We start from the raw sequence: 17745 nt of genomic DNA on the forward strand, positions 1-17745 counted from the left end.
TCAAAACTATTGATAGTTTTGAAGTTTATTATTCATATTTTGTTCCTAATACCTAACTCAGGACTGCAGATGTATGAATAGTGGTTAAATTAATTTTAGTGGGATGAAAATATTAAGGAGCTTGTCTTTGTTTTATGTTCTGTCTCCCTACCATCATTTGGCACTTCTCCCCAGGGATTCATTTTGCTAATCACAAGTGCCAGTTCCCATTGCTCCGATACCACATCGCAGCAAAACCTCAGATGCCAATGAAAGTAAGGTGACTCTCACTAACTCCTCCAGGGTAAATGAAGGATGTTCTGTGGAAGCTGCTAACACAGAATTATAACCTGATAAAAACAGCTGCCCTGTCTCACCTGCTGTCATCACTACCATTCCAGAAACTGCTTGCAAACTCGGCTTTCTGACAACTAGAAGCTGTTCAGCATCCTCCCTGCTGATTTGCTTTCTGGCGGAGCTGAAAAGGCACCAGCTTGTAGTCAGAAGGCCTGAATTCTGGTCTTGGCTCTGCAGCTTGAAATGCATATGACTTCATGTAGGACACTGAGAGCTGTGTCTCTGTTTCCTTGTGTTCAAAACAAGAAAAGGATCCTTTCCCCATTCCTACTGATCTTGCTGGACTCTTATGAAGTTTAGAGAATGTAAAGAATTAAATATCCTTTTACAAAATAGTAAACTCATCAGATAGCATATTAAAAAGCAGAGATATTACTTTGCCAAGAAATGTCCATCTAGTCAAGGCTATGGTTTTTCCTGTGGTCATGTATAGATGTGAGAGTTGAACTGTGAAGAAAGCTGAGCACCAAAGGATTGATGCTTTTGAACTGTGGTGCTGGAGAAGGTTCTTGCAAGTCCCTTGGACTGCAAGGAGATCCAACCAGTGCATCCTAAAGGATATCAGTCCTGGGTGTTCATTGGAAGGACTGATGCTGAGGCTGAAACTCCAATACTTTGGCCACCTCATGCAAAGAGCTGACTCATTGGAAAACACCCTGATGCTGGGAGGGATTGGGGGCAGGAGGAGAAGGGGACAACATAGGATGAGAAATCTAATCACTGACTAATCTAATCATCTAATCAGCAACTGGATGCACATGAGTTTGGGTGAACTCCAGGAGTTGGTGATGGACAGGGAGGCCCAGCATGCTGCAATTCATGGGGTCTCAAAGAGTCGGACATGACTGAGCAACTGAACTGAACTGAACTGAAACTCATCAGAGGGATGGTGGTGGTTGTGGTGGTTTAGTCACCAAGTCATTCATGTTTGACTCTTGCAACTCCATAGACTATCGCCCACCAGTCTGCTCTGTCAATGGGATTTCCTAGGCAAGAATACTGGAGTGGGTTGCCATTTTCTTCTCCAGGGGATCTTTCCCATCCAGGGATCAAAGCCAAGTCTCTTTCATTGCAGGCAGTCTGGTGCATTGAAGGTAGGTTTTTTACAGCTGAGTTACCAAGGCTTCCCCATCAGGGGAATAATGGGTAGTAATACAGTATTATTTACAGTTTAGCCCTGGTGGTCTGGTTTTCCACAATGGTGTTCTTTAGGAAAATCAAATTAAGTACAATGTCTAAAATATAGGAATTTCTACAAAAAGGTCAAACTGAATACAATACCTGATAAGATAGCCAACAATTTCTTTATCCATCCACCTGTTGATGGATGTTTGGGTTGTTTCCAGTTTGGGGATATTACAAATAAAGCTTCTGTGAACATTCATGTACAAGTCTTAGTGTATGCTTTCTTTTTTCTTGGATAAATAGCTAGGAACGGCATGACTGGATGATATAGTAAGTGTAGGAACATGATTTTTTTAATGACTGTACAGAGGTCCTTTATTTAGCTGTTAATAATTTTTAAACAATATTCCATTGTTTAAAATTTAGACCTTTCTGATTTTTCACTATTGTAGCAAGTAATATATGATTTTTTGGTTGAAGAATGTGGTTATAGATATTCAACTTGAGGGAAAAATAACACCTAAAATAATGAGTAAGAAGGCATTGTGAAGGAAACCTGGAGATAAAGAGTAGCTGTTAGATAATTCTGGGTTTTTCAGTGATTGCAAAGCAACCATTTTGTGTTGTTTACTGGGAAGCAAAGTGGCATGAGACTTTAAATGAACCAAAATTTGAATTTAAAGTTTATTCACTGTTTTGTTGTCAAGTTTATAGAACCATGATTTCATCATAATACTCCTTATAAACTTAGGTGTGGTCTTTTGTTTCTGGAAGCTATAATTAGCCATCTGGTATACTTTTAACATTGTGTTAAATTTAAAAACCTTAAAACATATAACTATAAATAAATAAATACAATGCCTGAGATGTGTTCTGTGGTCCAGGTAAAAGACCAACCTCTACCACCATAACCTGGGACCTTTGCTAGGCGGTCTCCATTCAAAGTACATTAGCCACTTGTCACCACAAGCCATATATATGTAAGACCACATGTGCAGACTCAGTTTAGCCACAGGAGACTAGAGACCAAAGAAATGCCACATCCTAAAAACACCTTTGCACCCATCAGAGAGGTAACTGGCTAATCAGTGCAGACATTTCTGATGCTATTCCTTGCGTAATGAGGTGGTTCTATGTCATTAGACATAGGATAGGACATAAAGTTTTATTCTACTTAGAATAGGACTATAAATCTATTTTGATTAGAGTCATGAAAAGTCACGTGTGATAAGTGATAAGGAAAGTTGCTGTAGAGAACTGCTAACAGAATAGCTAATAGAATTCTCTGGGGAGAGTAGCTAATAGTGTGATCAGTGTGTACCAGGCACAGTCCTCTGGGCTTGTCCTGCATTCTCTTAACCCACAGTCCTTTGAGGCAGAGTTCCCTGACAGTCTTATTTTATGAAGAAAATGAAGTCATATACTCAGAGAGTGTAGTGCAAGGATTCAAACCCATTCTATAGCCTGGATGCTTAACTCTCAGTCAGGTCCTGGTCTGTGTGAGGTCCACTAGCAGCTAGAATTTCCATGACGATTATTGAGAGTTATTTGGGTAGAAGTGTCAGGTGTTCATTTACTCTGTATGGGTTCTCTGTACAGTCAACTTCAATAAATTGAGGTGAAAGGAAACACCTGGATGCTTATTTTTTTAGATTGCTGTCCAATGGCTACTTGCCTATCCAAAAATTTCTCTACTTCTTGTTCAATAGAGAATCCCACTTTTATATGAACTGGCAATATGCCCATGAACAACTTATAATTATCAGACTTCTCTAATGCATGTATAATGATGTTCTGAGCAGGGAGAGGGTAATGGAAGCATTACTATGGAGTAATTTTGTGATTTTTCCATAAAAGGAAGTTAACACAGCTAGGAGGTGCACCTTCTTTCATCCTGCTTCTTCCTTTCTGTTGCCTGAGCTACATACATGGCGAGCTCTCCAGTAGTTGTGTTGGACCATGAATGCCTTCAAGTTGAAAGCCAAAGGCAGAGAGAAAGAAGGAGTCTGACTTTCTAATTATTCATGTCAATATTGAAGAGCCTATTCTACTTCCTTTTCTATTAGAAGACTAAACCCTGAGTGCTTCTTGTTATGTTGGTTTCCCTTTCATACAGAATCAGAAGTAATCCTAACTGTTAAAGATTACTTGGAAACTTTCTAGGTTTGTCTCAGTCCCATAGACGTAACACTCTAACACTCCAACTATGCAAAGAAATTGTATAATTAATTCCATTCCCTTTGCTTGGTTTTTAATAAAATTCAGAAAAAAGATGTTTTAGGTAGAAAAAAACTGAATTTATTGATTAAAATAAAATCTGTAGGTTCACTTCTTTTCCTAGCTCTAATTAAAATAAACCAGCCAAGAGATATTGGATTTGAATCCAACAGAGAGGAACCATCTTTCCTCTTCAGTGCTCCAGAAGACAGGTACACGCTGGGAGGTTTGTCCTTCCTTAGACTGTACATCAAATATATTTTCTATACTATTGTGATAAATCTTCTAAATCACCCACATTGAGCCTGGTTGTGTGAATTGATTACTGCAGGCCAAAAAGTCCAGCTGGAATTTGTCAGGGTCTAGGATAAATCACCAGAGAAGGCAATGGCACCCCACTCCAGTACTCTTGCCTGGAAAATCTCATGGATGGAGGAGCCTGGTGGGCTGCAGTCCACGGGATCGCTAGGAGTCGGACCCGACTGAGCGACTTCACTTTCACTTTTCACTTTCATGAATTGGAGAAGGAAATGGCAAGCCACTCCAGTGTTCTTGCCTGGAGAATCCCAGGGATGGCGGGGCCTGATGGTCTGCTGTCTATGGGGGTCGCACGGAGTCGGACACGCCTGAAGCAACTTAGCAGCTGCAGCAGCAGCAGGACAAATCACAAAATGTATAAAATCCAAGGCATTTCAGCACATTGTGAAACATATCCATTGAAAGTGCTCTGAGGAGACCAACCTCCTGTGTCCAGTGACCCCAGTGACCCCAGTGACAATTGTGAAAATTATATTTTAAAAAGTAAAACTCCTAGAAATGGTCCTAAAGGCAAACATTGTTTCTTTCCACAAATTCCAATTCTGTTTTTAAATTATTAAATTATATTCACCTTTTGTCTATTACATTTCCACACTTTGACTTGAATGCAAGAGTCTTAGAGCCTAATGAATGTACTTCAACAAGTAAAATGCTTAGCAAGATGAGTAGCCATAGTAAGAAAATAACCAAAAACTAACAGCTCCCATCATCACAAGAACCACCATCGTTACCACCTCCACTGCCAGAGCGCTGAACTTCTCCTCTGTGCCCCTCTTCTGCTTGGTGTCGTCTGTGTTTTACCTGAATTTATCTTAAATTGTTCCACACTGTGGAGCAAAACTACTTTGCTCTGTCTTATTTGATCGTAACTCCCTCCTTCGCTCTTCTGATTCTCCAAAACAAAATGAAGCCTTAATTGAAAGTTCCTGTGGTGCACGTGTGCTAAGTTGCTTCTGTCATATCTGACTCTTTGTGACTCTATGGACTATAGCCCACCAGGCTCCTCTGTCCATGGGATTCTCTAGGTAAGAATTCCAGAGTGGGTTGCCATGCCCTCTTCCAGGGGAGTTTCCTGACCCAGGAATCAAACCTGTATCACTTGCATTGTCTCCTGTATTGCAGACAGATTCTTTACTGCTGAGCAACTGGGGAATCCCAAAAGTTCCTGTTAAAAAAGTTGAAACATGATTTTGCTGTACTTAACTACCACTGAACCCCAACTCAGGCATTTGAATAATTATTTTCTATTTTTTTAATGATTAAGTGTTGACTAACTTCACATTAAATTAATGATTAAAGCAAAGCTCATTAAAGTGCAGATATAAAAAGTTTTGTTTTGATTGCTTTTGAACAGTAGGAAAAATTAAATTTATTCATCTCAATATTCAAAAGAGAAGGTAGTGTGAAAATACATATGAAGAAAGTCAAATGATCTTAATGTGACAAAATAAATGCTTCTATTTTATAAATATTGGCATCTTTTATGAGGAGGGGAACAGGAAAGTATTCAGTTGTCAAGAAGAGAGGATGTTGCATTTTTCTAAACTTTAATGGTTTTCCAGTGAGTAAGGTTTACTTCAGTGGAAACTTCAATGGAAATGGAAGAATATTCTATTTGTTCTTGTGGCAGGGGTAAAGTAGATGAGACTATGGTCACATTTTAGGAACAAATCAGAGAGAACTGGAGAATCTGAAAAACAGACATTAAAAATTAGAGAATTGTACCAGGACCAGGAGTTTAGAATAATGGATAATATGCAAACCCCAGTAATCATTTGTAGGACTTTTTGATGTTAATTGAAATTGTACACAAGTTTTTTTTTTTTTCTTTTTGGAAGGATGTAGGGAATAATAATAATTAATAATAGCAACAACAAGAACAGCAACAACAAGAACTACAACAACTAACACTGAATGTTTAAAATGTGGATATAATCTTCTAAGTTCTTTTCAAATATAGCATCACAGCAATTCTGTGAAGATGTATTATTAAGCCTCTTTCTTAAATGAATAAACTGTGCACCTACAAAAGTTGGGAGACAATCCTCCATGAGTCTCTCATGTTTTTGTACAACTTGTGAACAGAGGCACTGGTGGGTTTTTCTCCAGACTATCTATTCAGAAATGTTTGTATAGCAAATAGGCTGGGAAAATAGAGATAACATCTTCCTCAGGTGCAAAGGGCAAGTTTGTTAATTGTCCTGTGTAATACAGATAAATCTTTCAGGACAAAGTTCAGGCAGGCTTACTGCCCACTATAAAAGATTCAGGTTCCCTACATTTGAGGTTCCTCTCTTGTGGACACAATCCATGGCATGTGTAGGCGTCCCTTGCTCTCTTCCTATCACCCTATAAGAATTGGGCTGAAGGGACTGGCACAGATGCTGGCACTTTAGCCACTGCTGTTGCCATGAGTACTCAAGTTCTTTGTCTCTGACTCAAAAGTCTCATATCTTCTTCCAGTATCCATGAAACTGTGACCGGGCTGACTTGTTGGATGGCAAGTAGGGAAACATCTCAAACTCCTTGCAGTTGTGATAAGAGGTTGACAACTTATCTAAGGCCACTCTGCTAAAAAGTTGTAGAGCCAGGAACTGGACCAGCACGGGTAGTTCCACTTCCTAGCACATGCTCTCCCCCATCACATTCAGTTCAGTTCAGTTCAGTTCAGTCACTCAGTTGTGTCCAACTCTTTGCAACCCCATGGACTGGAGCATGCCAGGCCTCCCTCTCCATCACCAACTTCTGGAGCCTACTCAAACTCATGTCCACCGTGTCAGTGATGCCATCCAACCATCTCATCCACTGTTGTCCCCTTCTCCTCCTGCCTTCAGTCTTTTCCAGCATCAGGGTCTTTTAATGAGTCAGTTCTTCACATCAGGTGATCAAAGTATTGGAGTTTCAGCTTCAGCATCAGTCCTTCCAGTGAATATTGAGGACTGATTTCCTTTAGATTTGACTGGTTGGATCTCCTTGCAGTCTAAGGGACTCTCAAGAGTCTTTTTCCAACAGCACAGTTCAAAAGCATGAATTCTCCGGCACTCAGTTTTCTTTATAGTCCAACTCTCACATCCATACATGACCACTGGAAAAACAGTAGTTTGACTAGATGGACCTTTGTTGGTAAAGTAACATCTCTCCTTTTTAATACGCTGTTTAGGTTGGTCATAGTTTTTCTTCCAAGGAGCAAACGTCTTTTAATTTAATGGCTGCAAGTCACCATCTGCAGTGATTTTGGTGCCCGCAAAAAATAAAGTCTCTCACTGTTTCCATTATTTCCCTATCTATTTGCCAAGAAGTGACAGGACCGGATGTCATGATCTTTGTTTTTCGAATGTTGAGTTATAAGCCAACTTTTTCACTCTCCTCTTTCACTTTCATCAAGAGGCTCTTTAGTTCTTCTCTGCTTTCTGCCATAAGGGTGGTGTCATCTGTGTATCTGAGGTTATTGATATTTCTCCTGCCAATCTTGATTCCAGCTTGTGCTTCTTCCAGCCCAGGATTTCCCATGATGTACTCTGCATGTAAGTTAAATAAGCAGGGGGACAATATACAGCCTTGACATACTCCTTTTCCTATTTGGAACCAGTCTGTTGTTCCATGTCCAGTTCTAACTGTTGCTTCCTGACCTGCATACAGGTTTCTCAAGAGGCAGGTCAGGTGATCTGGTATTCCCATCTCTTGAAGAATTTTTCCCAGTTTGTTGTGATCCACACAGTCAAAGGCTTTGGCATAGTCAATAAAGCAGAAGTAGATGTTTTTCTGGAACTCTCTTGCTTTTTCAATGATCCAACAGATGTTGGCAATCTGATCTCTGGTTCCTCTGCCTTTTCTAAATCCAGCTTGAACATCTGGAAGTGCACAGTTCATGCATTGCTGAAGTCTGGCTTAGAGAATTTTGAGCATTACTTTCCTAGCATGTGAAATGACTGAAATTGTGCAGTAGTTTGAGCATTCTTTGGCATTGCTTTTCTTTGGGTTTGGAATGAAAACTGACCTTTTCTAGTCCTGTGGCCACTGCTGAGTTGTCCAGATTTGCTGGCATATTGAGTGCAGCACTTTCACAGCATCATCTTTCAGGATTTGAAACGACTCAACTGGAATTCCATCATCTCCACTAGCTTTGTTCATAGTGATGCTTCCTAAGACCCACTTGACTTTGCATTCCATGATGTCTGGCTCTAGGTGAGTGATCACACCATTGTGGTTATGTGAGTCATGAATATCTTTTTTGTATAGTTCTGTGTATTCTTGCCACCTCTTCTTAATATCTTCTGCTTATTTTAGGTCCATATCATTTCTGTCCTTTATTGTGCTCATCTTTGCATGAAATGTACCCTTGGTATCTTGTGAGCACCAGGACCCAGGAGAAAGGAGCAGTGACCCCATAAGAAACTGACCCAGAAATGCCCATGAGTGTCCAGGCGTCTCCGGCAGAGGTGTGGGTCAGTGGTGGCCTGCTGCAGGGTTGGGGGCACTGAGGTCAGCAGTCCATGCATCAGACCTTTTGAAGGAGGTTGCCGTTATCTTCATTACCTCCACCATAGTTTGGCCTCAGCTCAAGCAACAGGGAGGGAACATAGCCCCACCCATCAACAGAAAATTGGATTAAAGATTTACTGAACATGCCCCTGTGCATCAGAACAAGACTCAGTTTCCCCCTCAGTCAGTCTCTACCATCAGGAATCTTCCATAAGCCTCTTATCCTTATCCATCAGTGGGCAGACAGAATGAAAACCACAATCATAGAAAACTAACCAAACTGATCACGTGGACCACAGCCTTGTCTAGCCCATCACATTAAAAGACTCTAAGTAACATAATAATGTAACTGAAAAATACCTTGATCTAGTACATTGAATTATTTTATATTTTGTATTTACTATGATCAACAGAATGTACTTTGCTTTTACTTATTTAATTTGTTTTTCTCCTAATTACAAAAAAAAAAAAAAAGACTCCAAGTGGTCAGAAGACACGAAGATAATATTCAAATATGTGTTACATTATATAAAAGTTAATAAAATATGTATGTATCCTTAATAAATCAGTCCAGCTATATTTGATATAAGCTGACTCCACTCAATTTTAGAGTGAAAAAAATGTATCCAAAATCATTGGCATAATTGATATCAGGCAGAAAGGCTCTCCATCCTGACCTAATGGTAATAAACCTCCCATTCTCTACTTTCATAATTATGCAAAGATGTAATTTTAAATATTCTATTGTGCATGAAGCTCCTCGAATTCCCTCAGTAAAAGTTAATGTTACATTTCTCTGAAATCAGGAACATTTTGCATCTCTCTCTACAACACAGTAGAATGATTAAAAACATGGACTGTGGAGCCAGACTACCTTGGTTCTAATCTTGATCCTGCACTTCTAAGCTGTATAACCTTGGGCAATTATTTTAGGCTCATTGGGGCTTAGTTTCCTCACCTCTAAAATGGGAATAATATTTTTGACAGCATCTCTAGGTACAGTTATGATAAAGCAAATGAATCTATGTTACTGCATCCCTATAGCTTAAGAAAAAACCCACACATTTTCTATGAAGATGCTCTGACTTCTGTTTATTGGCTTTGCAACCTACAACATGAAAGCCTTGTGCTGCAAGATTTAATGAGTTTATCCATTTAAAGCACTCTGAATACTACCTGATACATCATTAAGTTCTCAATAAATATCCACTGTCATTATCCATTTCTTGTTGTTGTTTAGTTGCTCAGTTGTGTTTGACTCTTTGTGATCCCATGGAGTGTAGCCCACCAGGTTTCTCTGTCCATGGGATTTCCCAGGCAAGTATACTGGAGTGAGTTGCCATTTCCTTCTCCAGGGGCTCTTCCCAACCTAGGGATCGAACCCACGTCTCCTATGTTAGCAGGTGGATTCTTTACTGCTGAGCCACCAGGGAGGCCCTCACCCATCTATTATGTCTCTTTTAAATTCTCTCTGACTTAATGGCTACATGAGTGTGTTACTTGAGAGTCTCAGGCTTCTGCAATTGGTAAGCATAGTTCCATCTATTCTACCATCTATTCTATTCTGATGTGATCTATTGATCAGATCAATGACTGATCTTCTGCTTGATTATTTTAGAAATGCAACAGTAAATCACAGTTTCTTCTCAATTATCCTCAAGGCTATTGTCATGTTTCTTTAATCAAGTTCTGATTAGAAACCATCCCCTCAGTTAGCCTGTGCCCCACTGTTCCTCAGAGGTGTTACTTGGATTTGAAACTCTGCCCCCACCAATACCACTGCCATCACAGGAGACCCAGTGGAGCTGGGAAGCTACCATGTCCATTGTTGATGGATAGGGAACAATTTGACCTAAGAGATCCCTACCATCACCCTTGTAAAGTGAAAAGGACGGCACACCTTATGTGTGATATGTGGGTGAAAAAGAGCCCCTTAGCCAGGTGGCTCCCACACTTTGAGTACTTCAGACTTCAGGGAAGGAACAACTGCCGCACATGCATGTGTGTGCTGTGTAAGGCCGGCAAAGTGGCTCAAGATGAGTTTCCTCACCACCACAGTGTCTCCAGGACTGATAGTCTTCTCTGGCTCCATTCCTGAGTCTGGTTCCCGCTGGCACACTCTTTTTTCCTTTAGGATACATTTTTTTCCAGGGGTGCATTTTGTCTTATTCCATATATAAGTCTGAATGGAAATGATAGGTGTAGTTCAAGGTTTTTTCCAAAGAGGCTACCAGCCTCTCTGTAAATCAGTGTATATGTGGATATAGAAAGATACTTTTGGAATGACTGAAATTAAAAAGATTTACTATACCAAATATTGTCAAGGACATGGAACAACTAGAACTCTCATATATTGCTGGTAAGAATGCAAAATGGTGCAACCATTGTGGAAGACTGTTTGGCAGCTTCTTCAAAAGTTAAGCATTCATAGATCACATGTTGCTGCTGTTCCACTCCCTGCTATTTACTCAAGGTAAATAAAAGCATATGTCTGCATAAATAAAGATTTGCACATGAATATTTATAGCTTTATTTGTAACAGTCAGAAATTGGAAGCAACCCAAACTTCCAATGACAGATAAATGGATAAACAAATTGTGATATATACATATATATATATTCACTGAATAAAATATTTACATATACATATAATATTTATTTATATTATAAATATATTATATTTATAGATAATATTTATAATATCTATATATATTATACAAGTGTTTGTACTATATATTTATTTTTATATATTTATACACTTACTCAGATTCGATCCCTGGCTTGGGAAGATCCCCTGGAGGAGGCCATGGCAACCGACTCCATTTTTCTTGCCTGGAGAATCCCATGAACAAAGAAGCTTGGCAGGATCAGTCCATAGGGTTGCAAAGAGTAGGACACGACTGAAATGACTTAGCACACACACACATGCACACATTTACTATATTATAATATATATAATATAGTATATATTTATATGTACTTATATGTACATATGTATTTATGTGTATAATATAATATATATTTATATGTATTCAGTGGAATATTACTTAGCAATAAAAAGAAGCAAACTGTTGATACACACAACAGGGTAGATGGATCTCAAGATAATTATGCTGTGACAAAAGCTAAACAAAAGAGAGTTTGATGATCCCATTTACATAAATTATAGAGACTGCACCTAATTTACAACTACAGAGAGCACTCCTTGTTTTCTCGGGAGCTGGGTTATAATGTCAAGAATGAGTGAGAGGAGGGGATTACGAAGGGCACTAGCAAACTACAGTGTTGTGGATATGTTATCACTTTGACTTGACTTGTATGGATGTTTACATTTGTGAAACATATTAAATTGTTCCCTTTAAACATATGAGGTTTATTGTATGTCAATCATACCTCAATAAAAGCTACTTTTTAAAATGGATATATAGAAATCGTGTTAGATCACTTTTTCCTCCAGAAACATCTTGCTTCTCTCCATTCCTACAGAATCAAAATACTCTGCTGAAAATCCATTTCTTAGTGTTTCTTAGGCGACCAGAAATTAGCTCATTCAGGGCAGACTTGGACTTACTCACCTGTGGGTTCTTCATGAACAACCTTAGCACCGTATCTTGCCTACATCACAGGCACTAAATATTTACATATGAAACGAGTAGAGAATGAATTAACTAATTGAATACTTGATTATCAACTTTAACCATCTTTACATAACTATTGTTTATATGCAGGTCTACAATTGATAACTTTCATCTGTCTAGGATAAATGCCTTTTTTGGACAAGCCAATATTTCTCACTCCAGACTCTTAAGCAGCTAATCTTTGTTTGAGGAAGATCTATGAGTACAAAGGAAGCAATTCATAAAATAACTCAGGGAGCACTATTTTTTCTCCTCAAATATAGCATTGAACTTGCCTCTTCAGTGTCTTTTCAGCAGAGTTAAAATTTAGAATTGTAGTTGAAGACCTACTGGACTCAGCTGACAAAATGTCGATCAACATTCAGGAACCTCACTGTAAATAGAAAAATACTTAGAAATAAGAGGAAAGCTCTGAACCAATCCTGAGCCTGACATTTCTCTAGCTGTTTGAAACTGGTTAGATCACTTCATCATTCTTGGGCTTAGTTTCTCAGTACTCAAAACAAGGGGATGAAGCAAAAATCGCTCATGAAATTTTCCTGTCTCAACATTCTGTGATCTTGTGATTTTCAAGAAGGATCTATTTAGGTTGGACCAGGGTTTAAATGAACTGTTTGGGGGAGGGAACAAAATGAGGTAGGCAGTTGAGGGATTAGATAGAAAAGGAAAGGGTTAAATCTGCAAAGAATATTCACAAAATTCTTGCACATGGTTGGAAATATTCAGAATCAGTTCTTTGCCACTGAACCTTCTACTTGGAGTATACCTCGCATATCATATCATATTATAATTCCTCTTCTAGGAAAAACATAATAGTTTTAGTTTTGTGTCCCTTGTGGATAAATTGTGTAATGAAAAAACATGGTGTTTTCTTCTAAAGGAAGCATGAGCCGAGCTACTCAGTTGGCAACTTTTCTGTGTCTGTTTCATATCCAGGGACAACAGGCAAAGATTTGGCATAATCTTTGTTCAATCACTGTCAGAGACTGGAATTGCATTTTCTGCCCCTGCTTCTGCTTGGCAAGAGTCCTTTTTGTGCTGATGCCTAATGGGATGCAGTCTTCAGAACAGTGATTGATTGCCAGGTGCAGGCATGATTAAGCCAGTGCAACTGTGGGCCACCCATCCCCACAGTGGAGGAAGAAAAGCATGCATTTTCTATGAGAACACTGTCTCTTTCTTTGGCTCTGCAGCTCAAGACAGAAATACCCTAGAGTTAAAAAGAAGTAATAATAACCTATGTATATACTGAGCAAGCTGGGCTCCTTCATAGAAACAGAAAATGGGTAAAACAAGCTACTATCAGGACTTAGGGGCGATTTTGAATTGTAAGATAAAAGCATAATGCTTGTTTTAAAAGACTGATGAACTAGTGGTATCTGCACTATGCTGTGCTTATTTAGCCAAATAAATGTGATGTGTGTATAACACAGTCATATCTCAACCATTTGCTCTGCCTTAAAACCTCTCTCTGTCTGGGGGAAAACATTGAATAAAAAAACAAATCTAGCTCTGAAAGTTTTGAAAAACATTCAAGGTTTGCTAAAGATTTGAAGAAGAGAAAAAGGAAAATTGAATGAGTAAATATAGAGCATAACTTCCTAAAATCTTCTTTATCCATCTGTTCCCCAAAGCTTCACTTGCCTTCCTCCCAAAATGAGACAGCCCAAAGTCCCATCTTACCACCTCTAAGGCCAGAATCTCTTGGAGATATGTGCTTCTTTCTCTCTCTTCTGTTTATGGCATCTTGAGTTTGGGAATATAGACAAGAAGTTTCTGCCACTGGACACTTAGCCCACCACCCAAGGGCAGTCCTGGACAGAGCAACCAAATGAAAGTTTCTTTTCTGGATAAGGAAGTAAGGCCAACTAGGAGGCAATGGTTCATGGCAAGGAAGGGGTACTGAGGGATGGGTCTTATGAAGAACACTTATTCTATAGAGGAGAAAATTCTTAATAAACCTTGGATCTTGCTTCTTGGATGAACTCCCCAGTCTATAGTTTTCTATGGTCCATATCTCTATCTTCTGGGAAGATGGAGGCTCAAAGATTTTTGCAGTCAAGAATTTTTAAGGCCAAGCTTACACTATAGTTTTTGTTTTATTTTGTTTTTAGCAATGTGTTTCCTCCAAAAGGGCTTCCCTTGTGGCTCAGCTGGTGAAGAATCCGCCTGCAATATGGGAGACCTGGGTTCGATCCCTGGGTTGGGAAGATCCCCTGGAGAAGGGAATGGCTACCCACTCCAGTATTCTGGCCTGGAGAATTCCAAGAACTGTATAGTCCATGGGTCGCAAAGAGTCGGTCACAACTGAGCAACTTTCACTTTCACTTCCTTCAAAAGCGCTAGGCTTCTGATCTGGGTGTTCCCTGTCAATTCCATCAATGACCAATGACCATACCCTAAGTTCCTTCCTGGACTTTGAACTCCAGTTGGCTGTATACCTTTATTTTTTCACCTATGCTGAATTCTCTCAAACTAATAGCATTCTTAATCCAATCTGTGCTATAGGACTGAGTTTCTTCATTAAATTGGTGAGTTTTTACAGACTTTCTCAAAGCTTCAAAGCCTTTATGTTTCTTCCAGTTTGGAATCCAGAAGCAGTGAACTTTTCAGACCTAAATTTTTACATCTCCATCAACTTTTATTTCTACTTTCAAACCAGCCAATTCTTGTACAGCTTCACTTCTTCTTTATAATACCTCACTAAATGCACTAAAACACACAATGGATGTGAAAACATTCCTGCTTTTTCTAGCCTATTGCCCTAGAACTAAAAATGTAGAAGACGCTTGTTCTAGCTTCCAGGTCAATGAAGGGGAAAATATTACCTGTCATTTTGCCACTGTGTAACATGATATCTGTTTCCTCCCCAGCAGATGCTTGACCACTAAGTCAAATCTAAATATTTTAGGATTTTGTTATAGCAAAGTCCCATTCATGGGATCAGTTTCTGAGTGGTGTTGGAGAGAGAATCCAATAATCCAATCCTGCCAACAATAATTCAATCCTTCTATGTAGGAGAGAGAGAACACAATCTACTATTGAGTGAACATTAAAATATTTATATGCACAAAAGGTAAAAAAGTGACTTCAAAGTATGAGCAGAGTTTCAGTCAAATTTATACAGCAAGATGGTGGAAAAAAAGCAATTAAAGCTTTTTTATCTTCTTCAGAGACAAAAGGGCTGAAGTTTGTGACAGTCTCAGTTCATCTCATGAGAGGCCCCTAGGCTAAGGTTATGTGGCTCATGGCTTTGGAGATATCTCCATATTATAAAATCTGTAGCCTGGGCTTAATGGAGATTTGTCTTTATTCCAAAGGTTAGAGCAAAACCTCAGATTCAGTGCATCTCAAAACACAAAAAAATACTAAGAGAAGATAGGGGGAAATGGTCTCTTTGCCCTTTGTACATAGAGAAAATAATGTTCATTTATCCTTACAGTAGGGTCATGATATTGAATTGATGTAACATAAACAATGGCTCCAAAAATCTGGTTTTTGTTCACATTAATAGTCCAAGGTAGATGTTCCTGGTCTGCAGTTCCGACCGTAAAGTCATTCAGGGACCCATGCTGGCAATGAATCTGCCGTCTTTAACTTGTGATTTATAAGATTGGCCTGGGGGTTGCCATCCCGGTTAGCCATAAAGGGGAAAGAGCATGGAGGCGGCACTTTTGTTTCTTAAAAGCCTTAACTTAGAAACCATACCCATCACTTGTGTTCACATTCCACCGACTGAGTCATATGACCACCCCTATGAGTAAAAGAGGCTGGAAAATGTGGTCAAACTCTGTCCACAAACATTAATTGCCAGAGAAAATTAATTTGGTAAACAGCTAGCCACCTCTATTATAAGACATTAGACCAAGAAATATGAAAGGCAGATTATAGGAACCTATAGATAAATTGGAGAAAGGCAGTGCCTTTTAAAAGTGCTCACTTTTTAGGTCACCAAAGAGCACCGAGGTGAGCTGCCTTAAGGGGGTGGGGAGAGGGAGGTCCAAGAGGGAGGGGACATATATATACATATAGCTGATTTAGTTCATTCTACAGCAGAAACTAGGTGACATCGTAAAGCGATTATACTCCAATTAAAAAAAAACAGTGGTCACCTTTTTCATTGCTTATATAGCCTCCCCGTCCACCTAGTGGATTCTACCTCTACTTTTACCATTCTACTTCTACCATTCATGACTTGGTAACACCACAGGTAGGACTACTGCAACTGTCTTTGCTGTGCTGAGGTCCTCTGGATCATTTAGAAATCCGTCTCAATCTGGATGAACTCAGTGCTAAGAGAGTCACCCACAATTGCCCTTGCCCCGACCTGTTCTAAGTGGATCTGTTCTAAATGGTCTGAGCTCTGAGTTTCCAAGAGCTTAGATTTCCCTGGCCAAGCCTCTCTCTGCTTCAATCACCAGCCTCAGCCTAGAGTCAGATATGTTATATTTTTGCTAGCCTTTTAGTAAGCTTGAGGATTCCCACTGCTTCTCTCCAGGCATTTATTCAATGCTAAAAGTAAGAGTATTGAGAGCAGGGGCCTTGCTGGTCTCCACGCATCATAGAAGCTTCTCAGTAACAGCTACTGAAGCATTTTTATTTGGAGATATGAATGACCCCCAATCTATTCCATCAGTTTCCCATAGCTTTCCTCTTTCTTACTTGTAATAACCATATCTTTTTATTTTCCAAATGTTGACGTTTTGACACAAGTGAGCTTGATGACACTGAAGGGACTGCTGTCCCAGCCAGTTCCTAGAGGTAGCAACCACTCTCCTGGGAAGGTCCTTTTTGAATGCAAACCAACCAATCCAGAGCTTACATCCCCAGCCACTTCCTTTACACTCAAACTCCTGGCTGCTAGCCATCTGTTCTAACCACCCCACATCCAGTGAATTAGTCAGGGTTCTGCTGAGCCAGAAACAATGGGATGAGTGTGTGTTTGTGTGTGTTGTGGAGAAAGAGAGGGAGAGAGTTTATTTTAAGGAATTGACTCTTGTGGTCGTAGAGATGTGGTAAATCCAAAATCTATAGGCAGGTTGGTAGGCTGGAAACTCAGGGAAGAGTTGTAATGTGAGTACAAAGGCAGACTTCTGGCAGAAATACTTCTTGCTCAGGGGAGATCAGTCTTTGTTCTAGTCAGGCCTTCAGTTGATTTGATAAGGCCCACCCACATTATGGACAGCAATCTGCTTTACTCAAAGTCCATGGATGTAAATGTTAATCTCATCTAAAAAAAAAAAAACAAAAAACAAAAAGCAAAAAACAAAAAACACTGTCACAGAAACATCAGAATAATGTTTGACTGAATATCTAGGTACCATGGCTCAGTCAAGTTAAACCTAAAACTATCAGAGCCAGATAGCAGATAACTGGTGACAGCCCCTAAATCTTGGAGCCTGCTGAAATTATTCAAACTAGCCAATTTTAAGCCTGTTTACCCTGATTCACCCTTTGTTGTTGCTGTTGTTGTTTTAGTATAAGTCGTATCTGATTCTTTTGTGATTCCATGGACTGTAGCCCACCAGGCTTCTCTGTCCATGGGATTTCCCAGGCAAGAATACTAGAGTTGGTTGCCATTTCCTCCTCCAGGGAATCTTCCTGACCCAAGAGATCAAACCCATGTCTT

This window comes from Bubalus kerabau, chromosome 2 (assembly GCF_029407905.1).
Source record: "Bubalus kerabau isolate K-KA32 ecotype Philippines breed swamp buffalo chromosome 2, PCC_UOA_SB_1v2, whole genome shotgun sequence".
Classification (NCBI taxonomy): Eukaryota; Metazoa; Chordata; class Mammalia; order Artiodactyla; family Bovidae; genus Bubalus; species Bubalus kerabau.